A 27,043-nucleotide genomic window follows, 5' to 3' on the forward strand; every position below is an offset into this window, starting at 1 on the left:
CTGTACAGTCTGGCTGCTTGAGGTGCCACAGATATGGCTCTGACTGCATTCCTCCAAGAAGCCCGCATCTTCATCAGTTTCCAAACTGGGAAACTGAATGGGGAGGGAGCCTCCTGTATTCCCTTACCGTATCTCTTGACTGATCACCCATTCCCTTCCTTCTTACATGCCGTTATGACACAGTGTAATCCCCTCCCTTTAAGTGTTATCCACGTAACTCTCAGCGTCATAGATGTCTCACAGAATCTCCAGTCATTAACTGAGCTGCAGGACCCAGTGTTCATCTCGAACACCAGCTGGGGCTACGACTTCCCAATGTAACAGAAAACGTTTCCATTTTGACCAACCTGCACTACCACAATATAAGCTGAAACGTGTTTAGTTTTACTCAATGAATTACGTTGGATAAAGTTAACATCAGAGGCATACATTTCACATGCATTCCCTTATCGGTCTGTAGCTGACTGAGGTTATTTATTATACTGATTCAGACTTTCAATTATTACTGATATTTCAGCCTTCAGCCCTAATTCCATGAAAGAAAATGCCATTTTGCAGCAAGTTACAGCAAGTGACGGTTTATTATCAGCAAATGAACTTTCAATTTCTTCTGTGAAGACCTCACAGGGTCACCATCTCTGTGCCTCCCAGGGACATATAATCCACCAGTTCCCACTCCATTCTGCTCCCTCAGAGTGTCACCGTCTCTGTGACTCCCAGTATGACTAGGCCTCGATCCTCAGTGCTGATTTATTTCCTCACACTTTGGTGCCTCTAACTCCCAGGTGTGAGTGAGCCTCAAGCTCCTGCTCAAAATTTCTCCATCACACGGTCACTCCCTCTGTGACTCGGTGCTGATTTTCAGCCTCCTGCTCTGCTGTTTCTCCAACTCCAAGTCCCAGTCGGCCTCAATCCTCACTGATGATTTATATTCTCCCGCTCTGTGCTGCTCGCTCTCAGGTCCTCTCCCTTTGTGACTCCCAGGTAATTGTACTCCTCAAGCCTGAGCTGAGATTTATAATATCCCATTCCGCACTGCTCCCGCACAGGATTGCCGTTGTGCCTGGAAGACAGTGAAAAAGAGGAGGATTAGAAGGGTCAGAGAATGTTACAGTAATTGAGCGAGCTGTAGGGGATGGAACAGGCTATCTGGAGAAGTAGGCAGATGTGCAGTGCCTAAAGCAGGTTACTGGAAGATACAGGGAGATTTGCAGGAACTGAATAAGGCAAAGGAAATAGAGAATTGGTGGTTCGTTTTTGACGGAGCTTTGTCGAGTCTAAAGGGCTTTTTGTGAACTGCTTAGAGAGATAGAAAGACTTCAACGAATGCAAATTGACATCCAGGAAGCATTGTAAGGTACTGGACACTGCTGGATGTTACAGAGTTAGAAGACTTATAATAACTGGGGGGGATATAGATCATTGGAGCATTGGTGGTATTCAAGGACCCTCAGGATATGAGGAGGTGCAGAGAACGGGAGCATTCCGAAATGGTGGGATTGTAGGGGCTGGACGAGGTGAGGTGGATAAGGAGGGTGAGAAGTGTGAATTAAACACATCCAGCCACGGTAATTCATAGAGATTTAAGGAGGCGAACCTGTGTTGTAATTTGTAACAGTGATATAGAGGGATAAAGATACTGAGAATTTACAAATTTAAAAATAAAGAGTTGAATGGTGATCAGAAGTTTAAACAGGAAAAAAAACAATTTTCAAAGATCAACAGCGCAGACGGGAATGGAGGAGGTGAGATATTGTGAGGAACTATAAGAGCTGAACGTAGAGGAGTATGCCACCTATAAAGGGAGAGCTGCATTGTCTGTACACTTTTACAGTGGCACATGTGGGATATGTTACAGACATGAGGAGTGTTGGAGCGCCTGCTGGAGGGTACACAGATAACAACAGTTCCAACGGCTGGAGCAGTCACTCAAGAAGGCAGCTCATCACCACCTTCTCAGGGACAACTCCAAATCAATAAGAAAATGCTGACTCAGCCAACAATGCACATGTCTATGAATGAAGGAAGGAAGGAAGGAATTTGTAGAAAAATCAACAAGCAGCACTGAGGTCACTCAAGAAGGCTCTTTCAGCAGCCCTTCACAAACCCGGAACCACTATTCCCTGGAAGGACAGGAGCTACATGTGCACGGGAACACCGGAATTTCCAAGGTGCCCTCCAAGTCACGTTCCATCCTCCCAGCAATGTGTCTGTCCCTACACCCAAAGGACTGCAATGGGTCAGGAAGACGGTTGACCACCACCTTCTCGAGGGAATTACAGATGGGAAGGTAATGATGGCCGAGCAAGTGATGACCACGGTACATCATTGAATTTTAAAGAAGGGAAACTCACAGACTATTCATGTTCTCTTTGCTTCCTCCATACAACCCACATTCCCAGCTAATTTTGTGTCACCAACAAATGTGGAAAATTAGATTTTGTCCGACCATCAAATATATCAAATCCATTTGAAATTAGTTGTACGTCAAGCAGTAATCCATTTTCTTCCACTTAGTTTTCTGTCTGTTAAAAATTCCCAATCCATGCCAGCACATTCCCTCCAATCCCACATGTGCCAATTTTGCTTATCCACCGCTTCAGTGGGACCTTGTTAAAAGGTTTCTGAAGATCCCAATAAACAATTCCTAGGTTTTATCTACTCTGCTGTCTACAGCCAGACAGGTAAACAAAGCCAGCAGTGTTTATGGAATGACATCTTGCTTTCAGAACAACATGCTGGCACTGTCAGAGGACAGAGAGCGGATATAAAGGAGTCAGCCAGTGACAAGTGGATTTCCACAGGGGGCAGCGTTGGGACCACACTGAACGTGTTGTACATTAACAGTCTGGAAAAGGATGTGAGGGGGTGCGGGAAACAGATTTCCCAGAAAAATCCCAGGGATGAAATTGTTGTCACATGAGGAGCAGTTGGAGATTCTGCGTCTACATTCGATGAAGTTTAGGCAGCGGTGGCAGAATCTGATTCAAACGTACAGAATACTGAGAGACCTGGATAGTGTGGACGTGGGGAAGATGGTTCCATGATTCGGAGACTCGGGCCCAAAGAGAGAGCTTCAGAGTGAAGGGACGCCCCTTTAGAATGGAGATGTGGAGCAATTTATTCAGCAAGAGGGTGATAATCTGGGGAACTCACTGCCTACGGGGGGCTATGGATCAGAAGGAATTCAGTGTATTAACTCAGAGATAGATAGGTTCTCCTCAGGGGTGTTGTGCTGTAAAAGAACAGCATCGCAGGCAGCATCCGAGGAGCAGGAGAATCGACATTTCTGGCAAATGTCCTTCATCAGGAAAGGACTGATGAAGGGCTTTTGCCCGAAACGTTGATTCTCTTGCTCCTTGGATGCTGCCTAACCTGCTGTCCTTTTCCAGCACCACACTCTGAACTCTAACCTCCAACATCTGCTGCCCTTACTTTCGCTTGATAGATATGTTCTTAATGAGTAAGGGGATGAAGGGTTACAGGGACTAGGTAAGAGAAGCACTTCCACCATCATCGAATAGTGGAATAGACTCGATGGTCCAAGTGGCCTCCTTCTATATCTGATCACAGAAACCCGACAGTGCGGACAATGTTCCATGGCCACCTCTCCTAACCTGCACATCTTTGGACTGTGGGAGGAAACAGGAATACCTGGAGGAAACTCACACAGACACAGGGAGATCTCCATACTGCCAATCGCCTGAGGCTGGAATCGAAGCCTGATTCCTGTTGCTGTGAGGCAGCAGTGCTAACCACTGAGCCACCGCGCTGCCTCCGTCCCATCGGGATGGGCTTAGGGGACGTGCTTATTCATCTGCTTTTGAATTGTGCAGTTATCATTTCTGCCATATCATTTACCATACTTTCCAACACTTTCCTGATTATTACCGTCACCTCTTGGTTTCAGATAGACTGCAGAAAGCTACATCACAAAGTAACTTGGAAATTCTTATGTATAAATCTCAGAGCAGTGGTTTACAGGGTCAGCAGGTCATAGAAAGGGCAAATGGAATGTTGGGGTTGACTCCAAAGGGAATGTAGAATAACAATAGGGAAGGCTTGTAATAACTATAGAGGGTTCCAGTCAGCTCATAATGAAAATACAGTGAACAGGTTTGGTTCCCTATCTGGAGGGAAATGTTCTTGCATTGGAGACAGCCCAGAGAAGGTACAACATACTGTCCCTCAAAATGGAAGGATATTGATGAGAAAAGGTGGCGAAGGTTGAATTTGAACTCATGACAATTTAGAAAATTAGGCAAATCTACTGATACATCGAAGATTCTTTGGTCTTCTGACAGGATCTGTACTGAGACATTGCTTCCCTGAGAAAGGATCTGTAACCGGAGATAAAGGCGAATGTCAGCACTTGGGAAGCTTACAGAGAAAAGCAGGGTTGTAGAGACTGGAGGATGTTACAGAGTTGGGATGGTTTGAGGTCACTGTTGGTGGTTAGAGATCAGACAGGTTGTCAGGATGAAAAATGTCACAGAGAGGTAAAGGGCTATCAGTCCTGAAGGAGTTATGGAGGGTGGTATTTGGAGCCGTAGGGAGGGTTGTAGCACCTCGGCAATACACTGATAAGGATGTTCGTTGGCTGTGCAAGCGTTTACTGAGTTAGAAAGGTTTGAAGGCATTGGATCAGTTCAGAGCCAGGGAAAATTGTAAGGATTGGAGGAGCCACAGATACTAAGGGTTATAAGGCTGCAGGAGTTCAGAGAGCTAGTGAGGGCTGTGAAAACAGGTTTGCAGCATTCCCATCGTTTACACACACATGTGGAATGCTGTTATGGAGGAGGTTACAGAAATCGAGAGGGTTATAGATGTTGGAAGATATTACAAAGACAGTTACAAAGCTGTAGTATTTGAGGAGGTTACAGGGGCAGGATGCATTGAGGGATTGGAAGCGGCTTCAGGTATTAAACATGCTGCAAGGGATCAATAACCTTCCATCGATCAGGGGGATTGGAAGGTCTGGAGAAAAAGAACGAGAATTGCAGGGATTGAAGAATATCACAGAGGTAGGGAGTAACATATGAGCGAGATGAGTTATAACATGAGATGAGCTGTAGGTAATTGAGTCAGGGAAGATACAGGAAGATCTGAAGGGACTATGGGTGATCAAAAGGGCAGTGAGGCTTCTTAGTGTCAGTTTGGGGTAGATTACGCAGGGAGTATTTTATGGAATGGTGCTATTTCCAGAGACCAAGAGATTTGTATAGAATTGAGGCACTAACAGAGGTACGGAAGGCTGCAGTGAATGATATCAGATGCTGAGGTTCTGCAGGTTACATCAGTGGGAAGGCTGGAGAGTGTGGCAGAGCTTACAGACACAGGAACAGCAATAAGGCCTGGAGACACTTACACAGATAGAGAGCATTGCACAAACTGGAGGAGGCTCCTACTGTAGGGAAGATTGTAGGGGAGGGTGATGTTCACACAGACGGGGGAGTAAGAACATGAGAAGGTCATGGAGATGACTGGATGGATGGAGATACTGGAGGAGCGTACATTGACATATATATATCACAAAGAGTTACAGATACAGGGAGATCTTTGGGACAGAAATACGGAACGCAAAGGGAGAGTTGCCAAGTCAGACAAAGAGAGAGTGTTTGAGGTGCTGGAGGAAGAGGAGGAGCAAACAGAGATGTGGATTGTTGCTGTGGCTGAAGAAGTACTCTGAGTACAGAGAGACTTTCAGGGCCTGGAGCAGGTTATTGAGACAATGGTCTCCACAGTCTGTGAAGACTGGAGTAGCCCTGAGAGATGGGGAGTGATATAACTGCTGGAGCAGTTACACACTAGGCCTGACAGATGGGGAGTGATATAGCGGCTGGAACAGGTGACAGATGTAAAGAGGGCTCTGGAGGTTGGTATAGATTGCAGAGACATGGTGGGACTGATGAACGTCAGATGTTCATACCGACAGGGAGGTCTGTAGGTGAATGAGAAGGTAACAGAGACAGTGAAGGTTTCAGTGTTAGAAGTGGATTCAGTATGTGGGATAATGTCACAGAGACAGGCGCCGCCGTAGTGATTGGAGGAATACACAAACGATGGGATGCGATAGGATATGAAGTTACAGAGATCAGGAGCGTTCCAGCGACTAACGGAAGCTACAAAGATAGGTGGGGTTATCGGGCTGCAGGAGGAATCAGACTGGGAGGGGTGGAGAGGCTGGAAGAGGTTGGACAGATAGGGAGTATTCCATGGTCTGAGAAAATTCCCGTGATTGGTGATTGTGTAGTTTACACAGATAGTGGCGATAGTGGGGACTGACAGAGATACAGAGCCAGGGAGTGCTACACAGAAACACAGGAAAGAGGGGCAGTTGTAGGCCATTCTGCCCCACCAGGAGAAAGTGAGCTCTGCAGATGCTGGCAATCAGAATCAAGAGTGTGTTGCTGCCTGACCCACTGTGCTCTTCCAGCAGCCAAAGATCAGAAAGATAGACGTTTTGGGCCAGAGCCCTTCATCAGGAATGAGTAGTAAGGAAAGGATGGTGTACAGAGATAGGGAGGAACTGGAAGAGTTAACTGGACACCAAGATGAAATGTTCCATCAACTACAACCCTCTGTTTTCTTTCAGTAAGCCAATTACTGATCAAAACTGCTATAACTTCCACAATCCCATTCCTCCGCATTTTGTATAATAACCTACTGTGGGGAACCTTATCGAACGCCTTGCAGAAATCCATTCCCACCACCTCAACTGGTTTACTCTCATCTACCTGTTTGGTCACTTTGTCAAAAAAGTCAATAAGATTCGTTAGGTACAACCTGCCCTTCACAAAACCGTGCTGACTGTCCCTGATCAGCTTATTCTTTTCTAGATGGTTACAAATCCTAACTCTTTTAACCTTTTCCAACACTTTACCAACAACTCAACTGAGACTCAATGGTCTGTAATTACCAGGGTTGACTCTACTACCCTTTTTGAACAAGGGGACCACATTTGCTATCCTCCAGTCCTCAGGCACTATTCCTGTAGACAATGACGATTTGAAGATCAGTGCTAAAGCGGGCAATCTCTTCCCTTGCTTCCTAGAGGATCCTAGGATAGATCCCATCGGCCCAGGGGACCTGCCTATTTTCACACTCTGCAGTACTTCTAATACCTCTTCGTTGTGAATCGCAATCTCTTCTGGTCTAGATACAAGTATCTCTGCATCTTCCTCGCCAACATTTTCATTTTCTGCAGTGAACACTGTCGAAAAATATTTATTTAGTGCTTCCCCTATCTCCTCTGACTCCATAAACAACTTCCCACTATTATCCTTGATTGGCTCTAATTTAATTCTCATCATTCTTTTATTCCTGACATATCTATGGAAAGCTGTAGATGTTAACCCTGATCCTATCTGCCAACAACTTCTCATGTCTCCTCCTGGCTCTTCTGAGCTCTCTTTTTAGGTCTTTCCTGACCTCCTTGTAACCCTCAAGTGCCCTAAATGAGTTTTCACATTTTGTCCTAACATAAGCCTTCTTCTTCTTCTTGACCAGGGATTCCACTTCCTTAGTAAACCACAGCTCCCGCACTCTATATCTTCCTCCCTGCCTGACAGGTACATACTTATCTAGGACACACTGGAGCTTTTCCTTGAATAAGATCCACATTTTTAATGTGGCCATCCCCTGCAGTTTCCTTCCCCATTCTACGCTTCCTAAATCTTTCCTAATTGCATCAAAATTTCCCTTCCCCCAGCTGTAACACTTGCTCGGTGGAGAACACCTATCACTTTCCATTACTAATGTAAACCTGTCAGAATTGTGATCGCTATCTCCAAAGTGCTCATTACTTCCAAATCTAACACCTGGCCAGGCTCGTTACCTAAAGTGGCTTGGTCCCTTGTAGGCATGTCTACATACTGTGTCAGGGAGCCCTCCTGCACACACTGGACAAAAACGGACCCATCTATTGTACTCATACTGTAGTGATCCTAGTCAATATTTGGATAGTTGAAGTCCCTCATGACAACTACCCTGCCTCTCTCACTCCTATCAAGAATCATCTTTTCCATCCTACATCTCTAGGACTATTCGGAGGCCTATAGAAAGCTCCCAGCATGATGACATCTCCTTTCCAGTTTCTAACCTCAGCCCATACCACCTCGTTAACGAGTCCCCAAACATCCTTTCTACAACTGTAATATTGTCCCTGATCAACAATGCCACACCTCCCCCTCTTTTACCATCTTCTCTGTTCTTACTGAAACATCTGAATCCCGCAACGTGCAACAGCCATTCCTGTCCCTGTTCTATCCATTTCTCTGTAATGGGCACAGGTACCAACTCACGCTGCCAGTTCACTCGCTTTATTTCAGATGCTCCTCGCGTTGAAGTACACACACTTCAATCCAGGTTCTCGCTTGCGAGTGTCAGATACTTGATTTTGGAACTCCCTATCTCATCCTCTTCTGTACCTGTCCGACAATTTTGGTTCCTATCCCCCTGCTGTATTAGTTTAAAACCACCTGAAAAGCTTTAGCGAATTCCCCACCCAGGATATTGGTACCCCTCTGGTTTAGATGAAGACCATCCTGCTTGTAGAGGTCCCACCTACCCCAGAAAGAGCTCCAATTATCCAAAAACCTGAAACCCTCCCTCCTGCACCATCCCTGTAGCCACATTCTATATCTTTCATGTCCTCCTCACAGTAAACACTGATGTAAAATACTTGTTTAATATCTCCCCCGTCTCCTGCAACTCCACGTGCAGGCTGTCTTGCTGATCTTCAAGGGGCCCTATTCTCTCCCTAGTTACCATTTTGTCCTTTATTTTCTTATAAAAATCCTTTGGATTCTCCTTAACAACATTTGTCCAAACTATCTCGTGCCCCCTTTTCGCCCTCCTAATTTCCCACTTTAGTACACTCCTATTGCCTTTACACTCTTCTCAGCATTCACACTCTCTCCTGAGATATGGTTTCTGCTTTTTCTTCTCTGAAACCTCAATTTCTCTCCATATCCAGTATTCTGTACACCTATCGGCCTTTCCTTTCACTGTACACCATCTCTGGACTGCCGTTTTCATTTTTAAAGGCTTCCCAATTTCCAGTGATAAAGGTTTCATTCTCTCAAAATGGAAACTCCCCAAGTCCTGCATCATGTGAAACTGCCGCTTGAAAATAATGACAAAATAAAGAACTTTCCAAAGGAAGGCATCGATGAGGTGAGCTCTGCTCCGTAACGTAGATCTGGAGGTTACCACATGCACGGAGAGTGCTTTCTACCTGAACAGCACCAGGTCAATGTCAGGCACACAGACAGAACGGGCAAATAGATTCACATCTGAACTCACATCTCCCAGTCTGGGAACCTGAAGCTGTGCACAGCCATTCTGGAGAGTTGTGCAGATATCAGGAGTATTGCCGTGGCAAATAGAGGTTTCAGTAATTTTGAGGGAACATACTAATAAAGGAGGTTACAGAGGTAAGGAGGATTGTCGGGACTTGAAGAAGTTTCCCAGTTTACGAGTGTTGGAGGGATTGGAACAAGTTACCAAGATAGGGAGTGTTTAAGATTGAAGGATTCCGCAGAAAACCCTTACAGGGAGAAAGGCAAGATTCTTGACAGTTTGGAGGAACAGAAGAATCTTGGGGTCCACGTCCATTGATCCCGCAAAGCTAATACTCAAGTTGTTAGCCTTATTCAGAAGGCGTAAGGTGTTTTGGCTTTCATTAGCAGGGGGATTGACTTTAAAAGCTACGACGTTATGCTGCAGCTTTATCGAGCCCTGGTTAGACAACACTTGGTATATTGTGTTTAATTCTTGTTGCCTCATTATCAGAAAGATGTAGAAGCTTTAGAGAGGGTGCAGAGGAGATTTATCAGGATACTGCCTGGACTGGAGGGGAGATCTTATGAAGAAAGTTTGAGGGAGTTAGGGCTTTTCTCATTGGAATAAAAAAGGATGAGAGGCGAACAAGATGATGAAAGGCTTAGATAGAGAGGATAACCAGATACTTTTCCCATTGCAAAAATGGAAATGACAAGGTGGCATAAATTGAAGTTGATCGGAGGAAAATTTATAGGACATGTCAGAGGTGGGTTCTTTACACGTCGTGTAGCGGGTGCGTGGAATGCACTGCCAACAGTGGTAGCAGAGTCCCATACATTAGGGACATTTAAGCAATTCTTAGACAGGCAAATGGATGATAGTAAAATGTAGGGTCTGTAGGATAAAAGGTCATCACAACATTGAGGCCGAAGGGCCTGGGCTGTGCTGTACTGTACTGTTCTACGTTCTAAATAGGGAGCGTTACAATGGCACAAAGAGGTTTCAGAAAGCTGGAGAGGATGGGATCTGAATGAAGAGACACAAATAGGAAAGGTTGCTAGGATTGTCGAGGGTGACAGCAATGATCTGATCTGGAACAGACGACCCAGACTGGGAGGGGTGTGAGGACGGGAGGTAGTTTCACAGGGAGGGAGGACAATAGAGCCACAGGAGGTTACAGAGCTATAGGACCTGCAGGAATTCATGGAGATGAGGAGGTTGGGAGGAATGAAGCAGTTTACAGGTACAAGGATGTTGGCAGGATGGGATGGTTTACACAAACAGGAGTGTTTTAGGTGAATGGAGCATATTGTGGAAATCAAGACGGTTTTATAGATTAGAAGAGCACGCAGATATATGAAGGGCAGTCGTGACTAAAGGTGTTTATAGTTATAGAAATTCTAAGATTCTGCAGGTTATTTAGATAAAGAGGGTGTGGAGTCGGACATTTTTACCAGGAGATAGGGCAGCCATTTTGGTTGGAGACAGTTTCACAGATAAGGGAGCATTAGTAACCTCCTGCAGTTTAGTCAAAGTGGGAAGATTTGTAGGGGAACGTGGCATTTACATAGTTAAGTGTGTAAGAGCTGGAGAAGGTTATGGAGATGAGTAGATTGATGGAGAGACTGGAGGAGCTTGCATTGACAGGGTGGGAGATAGCCACGGGAGGATGTTACACAGATAGTGAGTCTTTATAGAACTGGATCAGGAGAGTAACAGGCATTGGAGTGAGTTCGACAGATCCTGACTGCAGCAAGGGACCTGAGAGGATTGCAGGGTCTCCACAGATTGATCATGTCTTTTGGACTGGAAAAAGATATGGATCGACTAAACCCAATGTTTGCTGTTTTCTTTTTCCTGAACAGAGCCTCAATAACCCTCAGCAGACAGGGAGCCCTAACCCTGCCAGCTTTTCCCTTCACCCTAACAGGGATATACTGACCCTGGATTCTTGAGATCACACTTTTAAAATCCTCCCGTTTGCCAGTCATTCCTTTTCCTTCAAACAGACTCACCCAATCGATGGTAATTATGATGTGGTGGAGCCGGTGTTGGACTGGGGTGGACAATGTTAAAAATCACACAACACCAGCTGACAGTGCAGCAGGTTTAGTTAGAGACACTAGGTTTCAGAGCACTGCTTCATCAGGTGGTTGTGGAGCACAGTCGTACGGCACAGAATTTATAACAACAGGATAGCAGTGTCATGGAATGTAATATCAAACACATTTAGTTTCTGCCTTTCACCTTTTAGGATGATCACCTGCGCTTCGAAAGCTGCTGCTTTGAAATAAACCTATTGGACTATAACCTGGTGTTCTGTGATTTTTAATTCACCCAATCCTGCCTAATGGCCCCAAACCCGGCTCTGCTCCAGGTTCATCTGTGGACCTGTCTGATCATTTTCCTTAACTATGTTAAAACAAAGACAGTTGTGGTCACTGGACCCAAAGTGCTCTCTGACTGACACTTCAGTCACTTTCCACACCTTGTTTTCCGAAGGGAGGTCCAGTGTTGCACCCGCCTGAGTTGAGTTAGGCCTTCTTTGAGTTACATCTTGGTTTAGGAAAATTTCTTGGACACATTTGACAAATTGCACTCTGTACGGGCCTTTTACTCTGTGGGTGGCCTAGGGGAAGTTAACATCTCCAACTAATACTACATTATTATTTCTCTAGGTACCTGCAATCTCTCTACACATCTGCTCCTCTAGTATCCACTGGCTCTTTGGGAATCTAGAACACTGTCCCAACAGAGTCCATCCCCCTTTTGTTACTAACTTCTAACCATATGACCTCATTTGATGATCCTTTAAGAATATCCCTTCGAAGCACTGTTGTCCTGCCCTCCCTTATCAAAAGTGCAACTCTCCCATCTCACGCACTCTGTCAGACCTGTAACTTCTGTATCCTGGAACACTGAGCAGCCAGTCCTGCCCTTCTCTCAGCCATGTTTCTGTTATGGCTATAATATCCCAGTCCCCAGAGCCAATCCATTCTCTGAGATCGTCTACCTTACCAGTCAGGCCTTGTGCGTTGAAATAAATGCACGTTAAACCAGTAGTAGTCTTTTCCCTCCCTTGACTGTGCCCCAGGATATCCAGAATAGGAAACTTGTTCTCGGTGGCTGACATATTTCTGCCCTGACTGGCCGATGGTTCCTCTCTTACTCAGAGTCCCTGCCAACCTAGTTTAAACCCTCCCCAGGTAACACTAACAAATCTCCCTCGCAGTGATCTTGGTGCCCCTCTGGTTTAAGTCAAACCTGTTCCCCCTTGTACAGGTCACCTCTAACCCATAAGAGATCTCAAAGATCCAAATATTACCCCATCCCCCAGCTCCTCAGCCACACATCTATCTGGCCTATCTTTCTATTTCAATCCTCAACGGGGCAGGTGGCACTGGGAATAATCTGTCGATCACTTCCCTTGATGTCATCCTTTTAAACCTCTTACCTAACTCCTAATGCTTATTTCACAGGACCCCATACCTTTGTCTACCTCTGTCATGTGGAGTGATGTGCACAATGACCAATGGCTACTAACCCTCCCCTTCAGAATGTTCAGTAACGATTCAGAGACATCCTTGACCCTGGTATCCGGGAGGCAGCACACCATCCTGGGGTCTCTTCTGCAGCCACACAGTCTCCTGTCTGTCCCCCTCAGAACTGAGTCTCCTATCAGTATCACTATCAATAGAGAGGATCTGGCAAAACATAGACTGGGAGGACTATCTGCAGTTGGGTCCGTATTAGGGAAGTGGGAGTATGTTAATGTGATACAGAGAAAAATCAGGGCCAGTGTGTTCCTGACAAGGGAGTAGTAAAGGCAAAAAGTCCAGCGAATACTGATAAAGCGATATCACGAGATTGATAAAGAAAATACAGTGTAATAAAACCAGGTGAAGACATCCAAAAGTGTAGGGAGTGCAAGGGGGTCCTTAGAGATGAGGGACAAACAATGGCCATAAATATCCATCAAATACTATTAAGGAAAAGTCATAAGGTGCTTTATCAGTATAGTTAGAATAAGAGGATTACTGAGGAAAGAGCAAGGCCTATGAGAAACCAAATAGAGTATCTGTGCATGGAGCCAGAGGAAGTAGATGAGGTTTTCAATGAATACTTCCCATCTGTATTCACACAGGAGAAATACATCGTATCTGGGGATTTCAGTTGGGATGGTGAGGCTCTAGAACATGCTAAGATCAATAAGGAGGAGGTATTAAATGTTTTCACAGGCATAAAGGTGGGGAAATCCGCAGTACCCAATAAAACATATCCTAGGCTGCTATGGGAGGTAAGGGAGGAGATTTCCGGGGCCCTGGTGCATATATTTAATACTTTGCTGGCCACAGGTGAAGTGCCGAATGACTGGAGGATCGCTAATGTGGTTCCTTTGTTCAAGAAGGGCAGCAGGGATAGGCCAGGTAATTACAGAGCAGATAGTCTGACAGCAATGGGAGGGAAATTATTGGAAACAATTCTGTGGATGAATCAACACTTGCAAAGGTAAGGATCAACTCGGGTAGAGGAAGATACTGTCTGAGAAATTCAGTGGAGGTTTTTGAAATGGTGTCTAAAAATATTGATGAGGGCAGTGAAGATGATTTGGTTTATATGGAGTTGGGTAAGGCCTTTGACAAGGTCCCACATGGAAGGCTGGTCCAGAAGGAAAGAGACCATGGGATCTAAGGCAAGTTGGTAAATTGTATCCACAATTGGCGGATGGATTTGTTCGTGTTTGAAATTCTTTCACCAGCAGGTATACCACAGGGATCGGTGCAGGAGCCATTCCTGGTTATTATGTACATTAACAACTCGGATGCGAAAGCAGAAGAAATCATTAGTAGGTTTTGCAGATGACATGAAAGGAAAGGGTATTGTCCATAGTGAGGGGGATGGTCTCCGTCTACAGTCCGATGTCAATCATATGATAATCTGAGCAGAGTTTAGTAGTGATCGAAGTGAGGTGTGGGAGGAATGATAAGCAAAGGACAGACATAATGAACGGTAGGTCCTTGCTGAGTTCTGAGGAGCACAGCGACCTTGGTGAACCTGTCCATGGATCCCTGGAGGTATCAGCACAGGGAGACAGAGTGGGGAATGGACCTGACCTGGGGGCGAGATGGGGACCAACACCCTGGTGGGGCAAATTGCTGTCGCGGTTTGAGAGGATATAAACTAGTCTAGCAGAGTGTTGGACCTTAAACTGTCAGAAAGTTTGAGTTTGGTACACAAGTTAAAGAGAGCAATTTCAACAGAAAAGGCAGGCAAGAACATATCAGGGAATGGGGGAAAACCTAATGATTAAACTGCATTTATTTCAATGCAAGGGGCCTGACAGCTAAGGAAGATGAACTCAGGGCATGGATGGGAACATGGCACTGGGAGATTATCGTTATTACAGAAACACAGCTGAGGGAGGGGCAGGACGAGCTAATCATCGTTTCAAGGTAGAGAGACCACAGGAAGCATCGAAGGGATCGCGAGAAAGGAAGGACGCGTGGTGGTGGGATTTGATTGCATGAAACATCACAGCAATACTTGGAGAGGAAATTCCTGTGGGATCGCCCACTGTGTTAGTGGAACTGTGAAATAAGAATGGGTCATCACTATGATACGAGTGTACTGACCCTGAATAATCAGTGGCAGACTGAGCAACAAATATGTCGGGAGATCTCACATATCAATCATAATAATGGTACGGGGTTTTTAAACTTTCCAAATCTAGATTGGCATTGCCACGATTCAATGTTAGGAGGGGAGAAATTTGGTAATTGCATTCCAGAAAACTCCCAAACAGTACGTAAGTGGCCCAACTAGAGAAAGGTGCAAAGCCTGACCTCCCTTGGGAAACAAGGTAGGGAAAGGGACTGTGATGTTAGTGGAAAGCATTTTGCCAAAGTGACCACAATTCTATTAGTTTGAAAACAGCGATGGAAAAGGACAGGCCTGGTCTACAAGTTCAAGTTATAAAATGGGGCCAGCCAAATCTTGATCGTATCAGCCAGGAACTTTCAAAAGGTGATTGGGGAGTCTATTTGCAGGGAAAGGGAAATCTGGCAAGTGAGAATATTTTAAAAGGGAGATAAATTGATCGATCAGTGCCCAACATGTTCCTGTATGTGTGCAGGTTAATGCTGACAGCATTCAGAAACACTGGCTGTCTATTGAGGGTCTGGTCAAGGAAAAGGGGGCACATGTCAGGTATAGCCAGCTGGATCAAGGGAATCCCTGAGGAGCAGAGGGGCTGTAGGAATACACTTCAGGTGGAACTCAGGAATGCAGAAAGGAGACAAGAAATAGCTTTGGCAGATAAGGATAAGGAGAATCCAGAAGTAATTGTATAATTACATTAAGAGCAAAAGAGTAACTCTGGACAAAATATGGGCCCTTAAAGATCAATGAAGCTATCGATGTGTGGAACTGCAGGATATTGCTAAGACCTTAAACACATTTTGCACTCCAGAACTTATTGTAAACAAAGACTGGGCAACTCAGGGACCAAGAGTAATATCTCAGCCCACATCTGGAGTACACCGCAATTCCAGTCTCCCTGATCTAGGAAAAATGTTGTGAAACTTGAAAGTGCTCAGAAAAGATTCACAAGCTGTTGCCAGGATTGTTGCTGAATAAGCTGGGGTTATTTTTCTTGGAGCTTCAGAGACTGAGAGGTGACCGTACAGAGGTTTATATAAATGTGAGGTGCGTGGATTGGGTAAACATTCAAGGTCTTTTCCCGGGGGTTTGGGAGTCCAAAACTAAAGGACATAGGTTTAAGGTTAGAGGGGAAAGGTTTAAAAGGGACCAAAGGGACAGCTTTTTCATGCACAAGGTGATGCTGGTATGGAACGAGCTGAGGGAGAAAGTAACAGAGACTGATGCTAATGACAACGTTTGAAAGGTATCTGGATGGGTATATGAATAGTCAGAGTTTAGCGGTATATGGGTCAAATGCTGGTAAATGGGATGAATTTGTTTAGATCTTCTGGTCAGCCTAGACGAGTTGGGGTCTGAAGGGTCTGTTTCCATGCTGTACTTCTCTAGGACTTGAAAAGAGTGCACATTATATAAAAGGTGGTGCTGGAGGTTTAAAACACAAAGATATGGAAGGCCCAAGGACCTGATAAAGTGTACCACATGACATTGTGGGATGCTAGGGAAGAAATTGTGGAGCCCGGAGCAAAGTTACCATTGACAGCCATGTGTGATGGGCTGGAAGGCTGGAGGGTGGAATCGTGGACAGTGAAGGAGGTTTGTTAAGATTACAAAGGGATCTTGATGATATGGGTCAATGGGCTGAAAAACTGTAGATGGAATTTCATCTAAATAAATGCGAGGTAGTCCACTTGGTAAACCATACAAGGGTAGAGCTTTTACAATTAATGTTCGGGCCTCGGTTAGTGTTTTAGAGCAGAGGGATCTCCGGGTTCAGGTACATAATTCTTGAAGTTTGCATCACAGGATGGATAAGACAGGGCTTGGCATGCTTGACTATTGCTCAGTCCATTGAGTGGAGGATTTGGGACGTCATGTTGAGATTGTAAGGACATTGAGATTGTGAGGCCTCTTCTGGCATTACTCGGTCCAGTTCTGGTCGCCGCAGTTATAGGGAGGATATTATTAAGCTGCAGGATGTTCAGAATAGATTTACCAGGATATTGCTGGGTATGGAAGGCTTGAGTTTAGAAAAATGGCTGGACAGGCTGAGTCTTTTTTCAATGGAGCCTGGAGAATGAGAGATGAACTTATGGATGTTTATGGAAAAAGATTAGAGATATAAATAGAGTTAATGGCAGTTGCCTTTTCCCCAGGATGGGGGAGTCTCAAGAGGAGGGGACACATTCTTAAGGTTAGAGGAGAGAGATATGTTCAAAACAAAGGGATATAAGTGACGAATTGTTAAACAGAGGGTGGCTCAAGTGTGGAATGAACTTCCTGAGGAAGCGTTGGATGTTGGTACTGTTACAACGTTTAAAAGACATTTGGATAAGTACATGAATAGGAAAGGTTTGGAGGGATATAGGCCAGCAACAGGCAGCTGGGACGAGTTTACTTTGAGATTATGGTTTGTTTCAACTGAAGAGTCAGTTTCCACACTGTACGACTATGAAAGGAATATAGTTTTGTTCCATTATTTAAGAAAGGCTGTGATAGAAAACCATGGAACTAAAGACCAATTAGCCCAATGTCAGTGGTGGGTAAGTTGTGGAAGTGATTCTGCCAGACAGGAGTCACATGCATTTAAAAAGGCAAGGATTTAGGAAAGGTAGTCAAGCACAGCTTTGTGCAGACAAAGGCAGGTCTCACTAACTTGATTGTTTTACTTGAAGTGGTGACCATACATTGCCTATACTTCTGTAAGCAGGGCCTTTTACAGGGTTTAGCATGATATACTGGTTTGTAAGGTTAGATCACGTGACCACAGAGAGCTCACCAACTGGATACAAAGTTGGCTTGACAGTAGGAGACAGAGCGTGGTGGGAGAGGGTTGTTGGTCAGACTGGAGGCCTGTGACCAGCAGTGTGGTATAAGGATTGGAGCTCGGTCCACTGATGTGCATCATCCACATAAACGATTTGGTTGAGATATAGGAGTCATTGTTCCTAAGTTTGTAGATGATCAAATTAATTTTATAGAGGGCAGTGAATACGGTTACCAAAGGGGATCTTGACCAACTGGACAAGTAGACCAAGGAATGAAAGATAGAGTTTAAAATCAGGTTTTGGATCTTGTTAAGACAAACCAGGGAGAATGATCACGGTTAATGGTACAGCCCTGGGCAGTGTTGTCGAACAGAGAGAGTCCAAGGAGTGCAGTTACATTATTCCTTGGAAGTGGTATCACAGGTAGATAGGGTGGGGAATGCGGAATTTGTCACACTTACCTTTATGATCAGAGCATTGAGTACATACGTTGGAGATAAATGTAACATTGTCCTCAATATTTCCCTTGGGCAGAGGAGGCTACGGGTTGATCTTATAAAAGGTTTATGAAACCATGCGCTCCATAAGGAAGGTGAATAGCCAATGGTAGGTGAGTCCAAAACTAGAGGCATAAATGTGAGGTGAGAGAGCAAAGAGGGAGCTGAGGGGCAACATTATCCACAGAGGAAGGTGCATAGATGGAAAGGAATGCCAGGGCCACATGGGAAAAACAAGAACAATTACAACTTGGAAAAGACATTTGGGCAGGAACATGGAGAGGAGAAGGTTTGAAGGGATATGGGCCAGACGCAGGCAAATAAGTCTCTTCAGTTTGGGAAACCTGGTCATCATGGAATAGTCGGACCGATGGTTCTGTTTTCGTGCTGTATGAATCTGTGTCAAGTTACTGGAAGAGGAGACTATCCAGGTAAGGCATGTTGTAGACACTGAAGCAACTTACAGCGATAGGGATGGTAGTCTGGAATGCAGTACATTTCAAATATGGGGAGGGACTATAGGGAAGGGAGGAGGTTACAAGGATAGGAACTAATGTAGGAATTACAAATTATTGAAGAGACTGGTCCATCAGATATGCCATAGATACAGTGTTGGAGAGGGAACACAGAACAGAAAGATCTCAGGTAGCATTCCCACCGTCTTGTGGAAGGCCTGCTTTCCCCTCTGATGTACGGATGCTCACTAAGACAGCACAGGCCTGGATTGATAACTCTGAATTCCCGATGCTGTCTCAGTACAAAGTAAGTTAAAGTAGGGGCGGTGATTGTGCCTGAGATGTGTCTGTACTGTGCTCCCCCTCCAGAACTGTAACTATGTCATGACTTGTTGGCCAATGTTTGGAGCCCTCTCATTGCTCCCTGCTCTGTGCTCTGTGAGTGATCTTACCTCAGTTCAGGATTTATTGAAGGCTCCAGGTCTCCCTACCCTTTGTCACTCTGGCTGACCAACCATCGTCAATGAGACACCCAGCAGCTGGGAACTCTATTGAGTCAGGAACTTCCTGAGTACCTACAGGAGAGAGACAGAATGGAAAATTAGACTGATGCAGTGAGGGTTACATATGGAGAATGGCCTTGAGTCACACAGAGATCTAATAATTCTGAAGGCAGAGTGTCTCAGAAACTGACAAAAGAGCGATCAAAATATTGAAGGTGTTAAAGGGAGAGCAAGGGTTCTCCCGCAAGAGGAGTGTTGGAGGAAGCGGAAACATTGTTGGGCTTTCATGAGATGATAAGGGAGAGTTGAACGTACTGGATGTGCTGACAGATACATGAAGTGTGATAAGGGACTCAACGACAATAAAAAGCCGATATGGATTGTTGTGGCAGGAGGAGTTCACAGAGTGAGGGAGGGCAATATGTGCTGGAGTTGGTTCAAGAGATATGTAGGGTTATGGGACAGGGAAAGAATTACAAATACAGAGCAAGTTGTGGGACTCAAACCAGTTTATAGAGATAGAAAGTGTCAATGGGTTTTGACCAGATATTAACAGGGCAGGAGGGGATACAGGAGGTTCGATATTGACAGAAACTGGAGGAACAGGAGGATATTTGGGCCGAAAAGCAGTTACAGACATAAGAAATACTTTAGGGACTGGAGAAAGATACAGTGATAAGCAAGGGTTCTTCTGCTTGAGCACGAGGTGCCAACGCATACACACAGAACTGAACACTCATACCACCACACACACACACAAACATTCACAATCTGCAGGATAACGATCAACTCCACACTGGCGTCACTTGTCATGTAGGGAGGGAAATATGTCCTTTTATTGATGCATGCATGGGATGTGGATGTCACTGGCTGAACCAGCTTTCATTACCCACTGCTAATTGCAAGAGGGCAGCTCAGAGTCAGCCATGTTGCTGTGGGTTTGGAAACACATCTCAGCCAAACTGTGTTAGAATGTCAGATGTCCTTCCCTTCAAGGTATAAGAGGACCAGATGAGATTTTCCTGATGATCAACAATGCTTTTATGGTCATCATTAAATGCTAATAAATTGTCTCACCAATATCCTGTGCAGCCACAATATAGTCTCCCAACTCCTTCTCCTAAGGTCTGACTAATGAAGGTAAATGGAGCCAAATACATTCTTCCCCACCCTGTCTACCTGTGACACCACTTTCAAGCAACTGTGTTCCTGCATTCATCTATCTCTCTTTGAAAATACTACTCAGAGCTGCACCATTAGCTGTTTATGTCCTACTCTTATTCCCCTTTCTAAAATGCAACTCCTCGCATTTAACTAAACTAAACTCCATCTGCTGATCCTCAGCCCACTGACCGATCTGATCAACATCCCAAGGTAATCAGAGACAACCTTCTTCACTGACCACTGTGGCACCAATTTTAGTGTCACCCATAAATTTACTAACTATGCCTCCTATATTCTTCTCAAAATAGTTTGTATGAATGAAGAAAAACAGTCGATCCAGCGCCGATTGTTGCCACGCACTTCTGGTCACAGGCCTCCATTCAGAACATCAAATCCCTACCACCACCCTCTGTCTCCTACCATAAAGCCAATTTTGTATCCATCAGTGCAGCTGTCCTTGGATCCCACCTTACTAACCAGTCGATCATGCAGAATCTTGTCAAAGACGTTGTTATAGACAACATCTACCACTCTTCCTCCTGCCCACTTCCTCAAAAACTCAGTCAGGTTTGTGGGATTTCATTTCTCACACATAAACCCATTCTGACTATCCTTAATCCACCATTGTTTTTCCATATGCATGAAGATCTTTGAATCTATTCCAACAATTTTCACACCACTGATGTCTGTCTCAATGGTCTGTAGTTTTCTGGCGTTTCGTTGGAGCCGTGAACTGATGGAACCTCATTAGCCATTCTCCAGTCTTCCAGCATTTCACCATGGCTGTCGATGATACAAATATCTCTGCAAAGGGCCCTGCAACCTCTTCCCAGCTTCTCACAGAATCCGAAAAGCCACAAGGCATTTTATGACAATAGTCAGATTAAGAGGATCCCCAACTAAGCAGTGGGGCCTGTTAGAAACCAAACGGACAATCTGTGCATGGAGTCAGAGGAAGTAGGTGAGGTCATCAATGAATATTTCCCATCTGTATTCACTCAGGAGAAAGACATTGTAGCCGGGGATTTCAATTGGGATGCTGAGATGTTAGAACATGTTAAGATCAATAAGGAGGAGGTATTAAATGATTTCACAGGCATAAAGGTGGTGAAATCCCCAGTACCCAATGAAATGTATCCCAGGCTACTATGGGAGGTAAGAGAGGAGATTGCTGGATTCCTGGTGGAAGTACTTAATACTGAAAATGTGTTGTTGGAAAAGCGCAGCAGGTCAGGCAGCATCCAAGGAACAGGAGAATCGACGTTTCGGGCATGACCCCTTCTTCAGGAATCCTGAAATTAGGGTGATGGAAACACATGCAGAATGGTAATAATTGCCATACTGACCTGGAAAATCCCAGTCTACATCCCTGGCCTGTGCTGCTGTGTCTCTCTGGAGTGGGGAATTCTGTTACCTCACGATCTGGAGTAAATGCAAGAGAGTGAGAGACACTGACAGAGGCAGCAATTAGACCCTGACAGTGAGGGATACCACATGGAGAGAGACAGTGTGATATCAGCAGAGTGCAGGAAGGTATCAGATCAAACCATTGTCTGGAAAGAAGGGGTTATGATTCATGGTGCTGCTGGTGTCAGTGCTCAGGGATGGGAAACGTGTGAGAAGGCAAAGTGATGGCCTGGTGGTATTATCGCTGTGCTATTTATCCAGAAACTCTGGCAATGTTCAAAACCCACCATTGTAAATAGGTGAATGCATGAGTACTGTGGGAACTGGAGAAGGTTACAGTGATATCATGTGCTGTTGAGTCTGGAGGGAGGTTCACAGATGGGGAGGTTGGTAAGGACTGATGAATGATAATGACAGGGTGGGCTGTAGGTTCTGGACAAGATGATAGAGATAAGGATTTATGGACTTTTTTGAGCACAGAGATCATAACTGTTAGCTTCAAAGATATTATGGAAAATAGATAAGGATTTTGCAGAAGCTAAGTATCTAAATATGGGGAGGCTATTTATCATTAGATTATCACTATCACTCGACGTTATCATTATCATTAGACTGGTAAGCCTAGACTGCAAGGAACTACACTTGTTGGAGTCTCTATTTGGAACATGGGAGATATAGAATGTGATGCATTGAGAATTCAGAGCCAATGTGTTTTGCGAGGAGTGAACATCTAAGGCAGGACATCTAGCAAATTCGGATCAAGCGATATTGTGAGTTTGATAAAGAAAATACAGTGAAATAAAAAGAGACAAAGAGCTTCAAAAGTATACAGCGTGCAGGAGGGGTGGGCGTGGGGGTGCTTAAAAATGAACAGCCAAACAATGGTCACAAAATATCCTTAGTAGGTAATGCTAAGGAAAACCACAAGATAGTTATTAAGTACAGTTAGAGTAAGAGGATTCCCAACTAAGCAGTGGAGCCAGTTAGAAACCAAAGGGATGATCAGTGCATGGAGCCAGAGGAAGAAGGTGAGATCTCCAATGAATACTTCCCATCTGTATTCACACAGGAGAAAGGCATTGTACCCGGGGATGGTGAGGTTCAGGAACATATTAAGGTCAATAAGGAGGAGGCGTTAAGTGTTTTCACTGGCAAAAAGGTGGAGAAGTTCCCAGTAACAATAAAATATATCCCAGACTGCTATGGGAGGTAAGGGAGGAGATTGCTAGGGCCCTGCTGGATACATTTAATGACCCCACCCCCCATCACCAAACCATCATCTCCCAGACCATACAGAACCTCATCACTTCAGGAGATCTCCCACCCACAGCTTCCAACCTCAGTCCGGGAACCCCGCACTGCCCGGTTCTACCTCCTTCCTAAGATCCACAAGCCTGACCACCCTGGACGACCCATTGTCTCAGCATGCTCCTGCCCCACTGAACTCATCTCTACATACCTCGACACTTTCCTATCCCCTCTCGTCCAGGATCTCGCCACATACATTCGAGACACCACTCACGCTCTCCATCTACTCCAAGACTTCCTTTTCCCCGGTCCCCAACGCCTCATCTTCACCATGGATATCCAATCCCTCTACACCTCCATCTGCCATCACCAGGGCCTCAAAGCCCTCTGTTTCTTCCTCTCCCGACGTCCCCAACAGTACCCTTCCACCGACACTCTCATTCGTTTGGCCGAACTGGTCCTCAACCTTAACAATTTCTCCTTTGAATCCTCCCACTTCCTCCAGACCAAAGGGGTAGCCATGGGCACACGTATGGGCCCCAGCTATGCCTGTCTCATTGTTGGCTATGTAGAACAGTTGATCTTCCGTAATTACACCGGCACCACTCCCCACCTCTTCCTCCGCTACGTTGATGACTGCATTGGCGCCACCTCGTGCTCCCGCGAGGAGGTTGAGCAATTCATCAACTTCACCAACACAACCCTAACCTTAAATTTACCTGGACCATCTCTGATATCTCCCTCCCCTTCCTGGACCTCTCCATCTCCATTAATGACGACCGACTTGCCACCGATATTTTTTTACAAACCTACCGACTCCCACAGCTACCTGGATTACACCTCTTCCCATCCTACCTCCTGCAAAAATGCCATCCCGTATTCCCAATTCCTCCGCCTCCGCCGTTACTGCTCCCAGGAGGACCAGTTCCACCACAGAACACACCAGATGGCCTCCTTCTTTACAGAGAGATCAGAAATTCCCTTCCCACGTGGTTAAAGATGCCCTCCAATGCATCTCGTCCACATCCCCCACCTCCACCCTCAGACCCCACCCCTCCAACCATAACAAGGACAGAACGCCCCTAGTACTCACCTTCCACCCTACCAACCTTCACATAAACCAAATCATCCGCCGACATTTCTGCCACCTCCAAAAAGACCCCACCACCCGGGATATATTTCCCTCCCCACTCTTTTCCGCCTTCCGCAAAGACCGTTCCCTCCTTGACTACCTGGTCAGGTCCACACCCCCCTACGACCCACCCTCCCATCCTGGCACTTTCCCCTGCCACTGCAGGAACTGTAAAACCTGCACCCACACCTCCTCCCTCACCTCTATCCAAGGCCCTAAAGGAGCCTTCCACATCCAAAGTTTTAGCTGCACATCCACCAATATCATTTATTGTATCCGTTGCTCCCAATGCAGTCTCCTCTACATTGGGGAGACTGGAAGCCACCTGGCAGAGCGTTTTAGGGAACATCTCCGGGACACCCGCACCAATCAACCCGACCGCCCCGTGGCCCAACATTTCAACTCTCCCTCCCACTCTGCCGAGGACATGGAGATCCTGGGCCTCCTTCACCGCCGCTCCCTCACCATCAGTTGCCTGGAGGAAGAACGCCTCATCTTCCACCTCGGAACACTTCAACCTCAGGGCATCAATGTGCACTTCAACAGTTTCCTCATTTCCCCTTCCCCCACCTCATCCCAATTCCAAACTTCCAGCTCAGCACTGACTCCATGACTTGTCCTACCTGCCTATCTTCTTTTCCACCTATCCACTCCACCCACCCCTCCGACCTATCACCTTCATCTCCTCCCCCACTCACCTGTTGTACTCTATGCTACTTTCTCCCCACCCCCACCCACCTCTCACTTATCTCCCTACCATTCAGGCTCTCTGCATGTATTCCGGATGAAGGGCTTTTGCCCGAAGTGTCAATTTTCGTACTCCTCGGATTCTACCTGAACTGCTGTGCTTTTCCAGCACTACTCTCGTCTAGAATCTGGTTTCCAGCATCTGCAGTCATTGTTCTTATCTGGATATATTTAATGCTTTGCTGGCCACAGGTGAAGTACTGAATGACTGGAGGACAGGTAATGTGGTTCCTTTGCTCAACAGCAGCAGGAATAGGCCAGGTAATTACAGAGCATATAGTCTGACAGCAGGGGGAGGGAAATTATTGGAAACAATTCTGAGGGACACGATGAATCAACATTCGAAAGGCCAGGAAAACATTAGGGATTGTCTGTATGTAAGTAATCCAATCTTAATTCAAAGTGGAAACAGGCCCTTCGGCCCAACAAGTCTACACCAACCCGCCAAAGCATAACCCACCCAGGCCCATTCCCCTACAGTTACCCCTTCACCTAACACTACGGGCAATTTAGCACAGCCAATTCACCTAACCTGCACATTTTCGGATTGTGGGAGGAAACCGGAGCACCCGGAGAAAACCCACGCAGACATGGGCAGAATGTGCAAACTCCACACAGAGAGTCGCCTGAAGACTGGTAGAGGGCTGTCCTCTGGTATTGATGAGGGCAGTGCAGATTATGTGGTTTACATGGAGTTCGTTAAGGTCTTTTACAAGATCCCACATGGAAGGCAGGTCCAAAAGGAAAGAGAACATGAGATCCAAGGCAAGTTGGTAAATTGGATCCACAATTGGTGGAGGGTTGTTTTTGTGATTGGAAGCCTTTGCCCAGCGGATGTACCACAGGGATCTGTGCAGGAATCATTGCTGGTTATTATGTACATTAATATCTCTGATGTGAAAGCAGAAGGAATCATTAGTAGGTTTGCAGATGACATGAAAGGTGAGGGTGTTGTTCACAGTGAAGGGGATGTTCTCAGGCTACAGTCTGATATCGATCAGATGATAATCTGAGCAGAGTAATGGCAGATGGAATTTACTTCTGATCACTGTGAGGTAATGCACTGTGTGAAGTCTAAGAAGCGAACGATATACATCATGAATGATAGGTCCCCCTGGAGTACTGTGGAACCTTGGTGGACAAGTCCCTGGATGTCTGAAGGTTTCAGCACAGGCAGACAGGGTGGGGAAGGCACCTGAACTGGGAGTGGGAGGGGGACGCACATCCTGGTGGGGAGAGTTGCTGGAGTTGCTCAAGAGGATTAAAACTCGTCTGGCAGGGGTGTGGGACATCAAACAGTCATAAGGCCAGAACGAAATTTGAGGCTGGTGCAGATGTTAAAGAGAGAAATATAAATAGACAAAGCAAGCAAGAATACAGCAGACAATGAGGGAAAATTGATTAATTAAACTGCAGTTATTTCAATGCAATGGGCAGGACAGATAAGGCAGATGAACCCAGAGCATGGATGGGAACATGGGACTGGGATACCATAGATATTACAGAAACACAGCTGATGGAGGGCCAGGACTGGCAGCTCAATGTTCAAGGGGACAGAAGCGACAGAAGGGATAGAACAGGAGGCAAAACAGGAGGAGAGCTGGTGGGTTTGATTGGGGGGAAACATCCCAGCAGTACCTAGAGAGAGGATTCATGTAGGATCGCCCAGTTAAACGATATTAGTGGTACTGAGAAATAAAAATTGGTCATCAGTTTTCTACGATGGTACTACAGCAATAGGCAATGGGAGATGAAGGAGCAAATATGTCAGGAGATCTCAGCTATCTGTTAGATTAATAAGGTTGTAACAGTAGGGGATTTTAACCTTTCCTAACCTGGACTGGGATTGCGACTGTGTTAAGCATTTGGATGGAAGGAATTTGTTAAGTGTGTTCCTGAAACTCCCAGTCATTATGTAAATGGCCCAACTGGAGAATGGGGCTAAACCCGACCTCCCCTTGGGAAACAAGGTCGGGAACGGGACTGGGGTGTTAGTGGGGGAGCACTTTGGAAAGTTACCACAATTGTATTAGTTTGAAAATAGCGATGGAAAAGGACAGGCCTGGTCCACAAGTTAAAGTCATTCAATGGAGCAAGATAGTATTAGACAGGAATTTTTAAAGTAGATCTGGGGAGGCTATTTGCAGATAAAGGGAAGTCTGGCAAGTAGGAATATCTT

At 45.5% G+C, this 27,043-nt stretch overlaps 1 long non-coding RNA gene across 1 annotated transcript in view; it reads right to left on the bottom strand.

The window, feature by feature from the left end:
* Positions 1–562: 562 nt before the first annotated feature.
* LOC140459036 (uncharacterized) overlaps positions 563–27,043 on the bottom strand; it is a 30,272-nt gene continuing 3,791 nt past the window's right edge. The window contains exons 2-4 of the long non-coding RNA XR_011953831.1: positions 21,677–21,752; positions 19,116–19,238; positions 563–1,063 (exon numbers count right to left, since the gene is read on the bottom strand). This is a non-coding gene — a long non-coding RNA (uncharacterized lncRNA). The remainder of the gene's footprint in view (positions 1,064–19,115; positions 19,239–21,676; positions 21,753–27,043) is intronic.

Source organism: Chiloscyllium punctatum, chromosome 34 (genome assembly GCF_047496795.1).
Source record: "Chiloscyllium punctatum isolate Juve2018m chromosome 34, sChiPun1.3, whole genome shotgun sequence".
NCBI lineage: Eukaryota > Metazoa > Chordata > Chondrichthyes > Orectolobiformes > Hemiscylliidae > Chiloscyllium > Chiloscyllium punctatum.